This window comes from Triticum urartu, chromosome 4A (genome assembly GCF_056163025.1).
Source record: "Triticum urartu cultivar PI428250 chromosome 4A, HENAU_Tu73, whole genome shotgun sequence".
NCBI lineage: Eukaryota > Viridiplantae > Streptophyta > Magnoliopsida > Poales > Poaceae > Triticum > Triticum urartu.
In genome coordinates, this window is record NC_141876.1 from 298,253,437 (window position 1) to 298,260,400 (window position 6,964).

Consider the following 6,964-nt stretch of genomic DNA (forward strand, 5'->3'; position numbering starts at 1 on the left):
TAGAGCCACCACGTCTGCACCAGCTACAGCCTCAGTTCCACCAGCTCCAGCGTCCACTTCAGCCTCGACTCCGACCACGTCTACAGAAGGCTTCGTCCTTGGAGTACTCTGGACTCCACCACCACCTGAAGATCAAGCCTGAGTGTCGACTTAGCACTATGCATTTTCTAGGAACTTTTTGGTAACTTGTTGCCAAAGGGGAAGAAAATGTATAGATCATAGGCTTCGAGAGAGAGTGTTGCTTTTAGTGTTGCTTTTATTCTCTCTTGTTTTATTTGGTGGTTTTTTTTTAACTTTGTTTGCTTTTGTGTGAGATACTATGTCATTGCTCGTGAGACATTGATGATCATGTGTTTGATCATAAGCTACACTTAATGTTTGCTTAATATTATCATCTTATCTATCTTATGTGATCATTCACTATTCTTGGTGATGAGTGCATGTATTTCATTATTATCATTTTAAGCGCTCCACCAAGATGTATGTGACATGGAAGAGTAACCCATGACTCTAACTCTTTGTGCATTTGCAGTCCAAAGCAAATTTTAAATATGCACAAAATTAGGGGGAGCTCTTACTTGTCACATACTTCTCAAAGCGACGATATATTTCATGCTTATTATCATTTGTCGAAGCTTTGATCTATATGTTGTCATCAATTATCAAAAAGAGGGAGATTGAAAGTGCAACTATCCCTAGGTGGTTTTGATAATTCATAACAACATATAGTTCATTGAGCTAATGCTATTCCAAGATGACTATTTCAGCAAAGCTCAATGATTGGCATGGCATGGATGTGAAAGTGGAACCCTCTCAAGCTCAAAAGCTCAAAACTCTTCATTTTATATTTTAGTGATCCAAGATCACATTGAGTCTTTAGGAAAAGCCAATACTATCAAGGAGGGATGAGGTGTTGCTTAATGAGCCTTTTGCTTCATGTGCTTAATGATATGCTCCAAAATCCTCAGCTACTTTTCCACTTCCACAAATGACCTAAACCCTAAGCCAAACTCGGTCATACCGATTCTTTCTATCCGGCGCCACCGAGTTTCACTTGTCATAAGCCACTGCCAAACCCTAGCAATTCGGTTCTACCGATAGGGATCTCGGTCTCACCGAGATGGGATTGCAAACTCTCTGTTTCCCTTTCGTAACTTTTCGGTCTCACCGAAAGAGCGAATCGGTCCCACCGAGATTGCAATGTAAACTCTTTGTTTCCCTTTTGTAACTTTTTGGTCTCACCGAAAGAGCAAATCGGTCCCACCGAGTTTGCCTGACCAACTCTCTGGTTAGCTTATTACCAAACTCGATCTCACCGAGTTTGTGTAATCGGTCTCACCGAGATTACGTTATGCCCAAACCCTAACCATATCGGTCCTACCGAGTTGCATGTCAGTCCCACCGAAAATCTCTAACGGTCACTAGGTTTACCTTTTCGGTCCGACCGAGTTTGTTGATTCGGTCCCACCGAGATTGGAAAACTGTGTGTAACGATTGGATTTTGTGTGGAGGCTATATATACCCCTCCACCTCCTCTTCATTCGTGGAGAGAGCCATCAGAACACATACACAATTCCAACTCATATGTTCTGAGAGAGAACCACCTACTCATGTGTTGAGACCAAGATATTCCATTCCTACCATATGAATCTTGATCTCTAGCCTTCCCCAAGTTGCTTTCCACTCAAATCTTCTTTCCACAAAATCCAAATCCTATGAGAGAGAGTTGAGTGTTGGGGAGACTATCATTTGAAGCACAAGAGCAAGGAGTTCATCATCAACACACCATTTGTTACTTCTTGGAGAGTGGTGTCTCCTAGATTGGCTAGGTGTCACTTGGGAGCCTCCGACAAGATTGTGGAGTTGAACCAAGGAGTTTGTAAGGGCAAGGAGATCGCCTACTTCGTGAAGATCTACCGCTAGTGAGGCAAGTCCTTCGTGGGCGATGGCCATGATGGGATAGACAAGGTTGCTACTTCGTGGACCCTTCGTGGGTGGAGCCCTCCGTGGACTTGCGCGACCGTTACCCTTCGTGGGTTGAAGTCTCCATCAACGTGGATGTAGGATAGCACCACCTATCCGAACCACGGGAAAAACATCCGTGTCTCCAATTGCGTTTGAATTCTCCAAACCCTTCCCTTTACATTCTCGCAAGTTGCATGCTTTACTTTCCGCTGCCAATATACTCTTTGCATGCTTGCTTGAATTGTGTGATGATTGCTTGACTTGTCCTACAATAGCTAAAATCTGCCAAGAACTAAAATTGGGAAAAGGTTAAGTTTTTGTTTGGTCAAGTAGTCTAATCACCCCCCCCCCCTCTAGACATACTTTCGATCCTTCAACTAGGAGAGAGGGGGCGGCGCCCCCCTTTCCTTCTCCCTCCCCACTTCCTTAGGACTCCTCCTTGGCGCGCCATAGGGCCGGCCGGCCTCCTTCCCTTGCTCCTTTATATATGGGGGCAGGGGGCACCCCTAGACACACAAGTTGATCCAAATGATCGTTTTCTTAGCCGTGTGCGGTGCCCCTTCCACCATAATCCTCGATAATATTGTGGTGGTGCTTAGGCGAAGCCTTGCGACAGTTGAGCATCAAGATCGTCATCACGCCGTCGTGCTGACGGAACTCTTCCCCGACACTTTGCTGGATCGGAGTCCGGGGATCGTCATCGAGCTGAACGTGTACTAGAACTCGGAGGTGCCGTACGTTCGGTACTTGGATCGGTCGGATCGGGAAGACGTACGAATACTTCCTCTACGTTGTGTCAACACTTCCGTTGCCGGTCTACGAGGGTACGTAAACAACACTCTCCCCTCTCGTTGCTATGCATCACCATGATCTTGTGTGTGCGTAGGAATTTTTTTTGAGATTACTACGTTCCCCAACACATGATTCCAACAGTTAGATTTGAGCACAGCGGTAACATTCCTTGTGGAGCAGGAAATGCTAACTCCTCGGTCTGAGGCAAATCTCTTGCAGCGAAGAAGATCATAGTCTCTTGCTGGCAAGTATTTGCTTGGAGCACAAAGAGATTTTTCTCGCATCTTTCATAGGTTGTAGCTAAGCATCATAGCTGATCTAAGCAACGAGAATCTATACCCCTCTTAATAGTACGAAGGTCCTATGACTCAAAAAGCCTAAAGGAAGAAAAACTCAATGAATACTACGTCTTCGATGCAGTCAATTTCTTTGGATGACAGTATTGAAACAGAAAGCTTTGCTATCTCAACAAATCTTTCGAGGGGTCGATTTCTTCACATTAATCTTCTTGACTCTTATCTCTTCGAGAGATGTAGCTCGTTCTTCTCTGCAGCACAAATATGCTTCGATGAAGTTCCTCGAACTTGGCAGCAGAGACAACATTCTTTTCGGCTGTGTATGGACTTTTCTCTGTGTGTGCACTAGCAAACACATTAGTCCATACCTGTTTCTGTCAACAATCTTCAAAATTCAAGATAGGCAGATATTGCACCAACAACATGCACTGAAAACTGTTGTCTACAGTTTGATTTCTGATCCTCATGAAAACTCCTATTCAAACAAGGATTTAATAGAATTTATAAGGATTCTGTCAGATTGATAATATATTGCTTCTTATGCTTGATGGTTAATTTCTTGGCATCTTTTTATCCAATATTATTCTGATTGGTCATATTTATGTTTACTATATTATTTGTTTCTCTTATGCAGAATAACTCGGTGCTTGATTCGGTCCTGGAGAAATAAAAACATATAACGGTGATGTAGGAATTGAACGGGCTTTTAAAAAACTAGCAAGACTGACTTCGTTGCCGCTCAAGTACTTCTCTTACATTCCTTGAGATATAGAGTATATACTACCTCTGCTTCCTAATCTTGTCATCGAACAGTGGGGCATCAAGCAGAACTTTTCATTTCCGTACTAATATCTATCTTCACAATGGATCATGTGGGTAGATCAAAACTATAGGTGCAAAGCATGCACGATATATGCCAATGTCCTAATACATTTCATACAGTGAAGTACAAGCACAAATGTAGGCCCTAAAGGCTCAAAGTATGCATGCTCCTGAGAAGAAGTTCCACACCAATGACATTCTAGAAGCGCAAGTAAATGAAAAGTGTTATCAAAGCAAGCATGATACAAAGTGATCTGTTCTTATTTTATTTGAATAAGAACCATGAAACCTTTGAGGTAACACAGAACAATAACATATTATAGGACAAGATGCAAAGGTACGCATAAGAACATATACTTAACCTATAGAAAGATTCCTCTTAAGTACTCTTCTTATTTTGAACCTCCGGTGATGCTTATCATCTAAGTCGTTTCATGGGCATAGGGATTTGTTGTCTCTCTTCAAAGAGACAAACATGTGTGCCTTGGTATTTCTTGTCCAATCCTTCTGCATAAAAAAATGTTTGGTGATAACATCAATGTGGGAATTGGGCTCACCATCATACACTTGTAATCGTTGTCTCTTTGATTATAAGTATATTGTTTGTACAAAATGCTAAAAAGGAAATTAGGCCTTCATAAATTCACATAGTATAGCCACATCAGATTCAGCGTTACACATAACGCGTTACATGTATGTGTCATTAAGTACACTTGCTAATCACATCAATACGAATATTTCATTGTGATGTCTCACAACTCTTTAGAAATAGAACACAAGTGACCAAAGGGCGGCTTCGAATACCTTGCCCGCGGAGACCGTGCATGTCTAGCAATGAACCTCACCAGGAGTTGATCATTTGGCATGAACAGATTGCTAGGTTGCGGCACACAACAACATAGCTGGCCAAACGGGCTGACCCGGCCCATGCCAATCGTGCCAGGCACAGCCCGGCCCACGGTGGCACATTTAGTAAACGGGTCGTACCGTGTCGGTCCACATGTTGCGCCTCTAGGCCCAGGCACGGCCTAGTTAGTAAACGGGGCGGCATGTTGGCCCATTTAGCATGCTACCATGCTGGGCTGCACATTTTCAGCCTGTTGGGCTGATTTTTAGGCCTATTGGGCCGTATTTTAGGTATATATATAAAAAATCTGAAAAAATATATAAAAAATTAATGCGTCATACTGTGCTGGCCTGTGCGCCCAGCCTCCAGGCCCAGGCACGGCCCAAGGTGTGTCGCGTGCCGGGCACGTCCCATTTAGCCCGTGTCGTGCCTGGCCCAGGCAGGCTGTGTCGGCATGCTCACGGGCTGGTTGGCCCGGCCCGTTTGCCCAGCTATACACAACAGCGCATACCGGCAAATAAATTGCTCATGCTACACAACAAGAAAAACCAATTCAACACGGAGTCAATTTCAAAAAACCAATGTCCAACACAGTATGTAGTTAACAAAAATTAACATTAATGTTTGAGTTAACAACTCCTTTCTTGCACGTACATATAAAGTGTGATCAAGCAATAAAAGGCATGTAAGGGACTATCTAAGTAGTACAAAATTTAGAGAGAGAAATAAAACTTCCAGACCATGAACCACCGATCTTCACAAACTAAGTTGTCTTGGGTTGCTTACCTGCCTAAGAGAGTGTGTACTGCACGAGTGTACTGCATCTCGATGATGCCCATCTGCTCTATAGGATCCTGCACAATTTACAGATGTTTTCCACTATCATGCGCCGATGGACGAGAAAACTTTAGAAGTGTTTGGCATATTATGCATCTCCCAAAATATTTAAGTCAGACCCCATTTGTGGAACAGCTTGTTCTGCTTTATATATGTGTGCAACACGTTAGATGCAAATAATTCGATCAACTAATTATTTAGTCTAACCAGCATTGTACTAAGGAATCAATCAATCAATTTATGTACTGGATCATATGCCAACACATCTACAAACATCCCTGGTAAATACTGGAGCCAACACCTCCACAAACCCGTGTGAGCTGCAACCTCCACACACACAGAATGGACTACTATTGATTGAAGAGGAAGAGTAGCTATACCTGGTACAGCTCCACGAACCGTTCGAGTCGCCATCAGCGTTGACCTCATCCAGAGTCGGTGTACACCATCTTGTTCATGTCGCTGGCACGGCGGGCTCGACAAAGGGGTGGATGTCAATTTGGGGAGAGGAGGACTCAGCCACGAGGCAGTAGAGGCACAGGAAGGACTCGTCGCCACTGGCAGCGGAGTTGTAGTTCACGTGGCCTGCGGCCGCGACGCCGACGAGGACAAGGTGAGCACAGCCAAGCGCTACCGCATGATTAGCGAGGTCGGCATGAGTAGGGCTGTCGGCGGACACGGCATGGGCAGGGAGGCGGTGAGGTGCTGCCAAGGAGAGCGAGTGGCGGTCGAGGAGGACGAGGATCGGGGCGAGGCGGAGGCTGCGGCTAGCGATGTGGGAAGACTATCCTTCGACGACGGCAGTGGCGACCTTGCATGATGTTGGTCACCGGTTGTGTGCGCATCTAGCCGTCGTTGATGAGTGGAGGGGGGATGAGAGGGGCGGCGGTGGGAGACAAGGTCGCCGGCTACGGGGGCGAGAGCGGAGGGAGTGGAGTAGGTGCCTCCGCTGAGATCTAGGGATCGTGTGTGATGGAGTGGACAGGGAGTGGAGAGTGAGGGGAGGAGAGGTTGGGCTTTGGTCGTGCGGGGAAGGAGAGGTTGGGTGATGGGCTTTTTTTAGGGGGTAGATTGGGTGTTGGTTGGGCCGTGCTGGATAGCTGATATGGGCTTTTGGATCGGCAACGTTTCCTCTACGACAAAATAATACTTCCTCCATCTCAAAATAAATGCCTCTACTAAAGTTGAAACGCTTATTTTGAGATCGAGGGAGTATATATTATAGTGTGTGTGTATATATAATATTATTATTTATCACCCAGGGTACAGAATAAGTTATTCTTCATCCAAAGTAATCTTACGATCGCTTTCTAAATAAATTACGTTTAGAATATAAATAGTTATATGCATATTGACTCAATATGTAAAATTTTGTATAAAGAAATAAAAATATAGGTTATAAGAC

At 44.5% G+C, this 6,964-nt stretch overlaps 1 long non-coding RNA gene across 1 annotated transcript; it reads right to left on the reverse strand.

Moving 5' to 3' along the window:
- Positions 1 to 3,941: 3,941 nt before the first annotated feature.
- LOC125551500 (uncharacterized) lies at positions 3,942 to 6,584 on the reverse strand. Its single transcript, XR_007302739.2, has 3 exons — positions 5,940 to 6,584; positions 5,509 to 5,576; positions 3,942 to 4,382 (listed from the first exon to the last, which is right to left on the reverse strand). It is a non-coding gene; the product is annotated as an uncharacterized LOC125551500 (long non-coding RNA).
- Between the last annotated feature and the right edge of the window lie 380 nt (positions 6,585 to 6,964).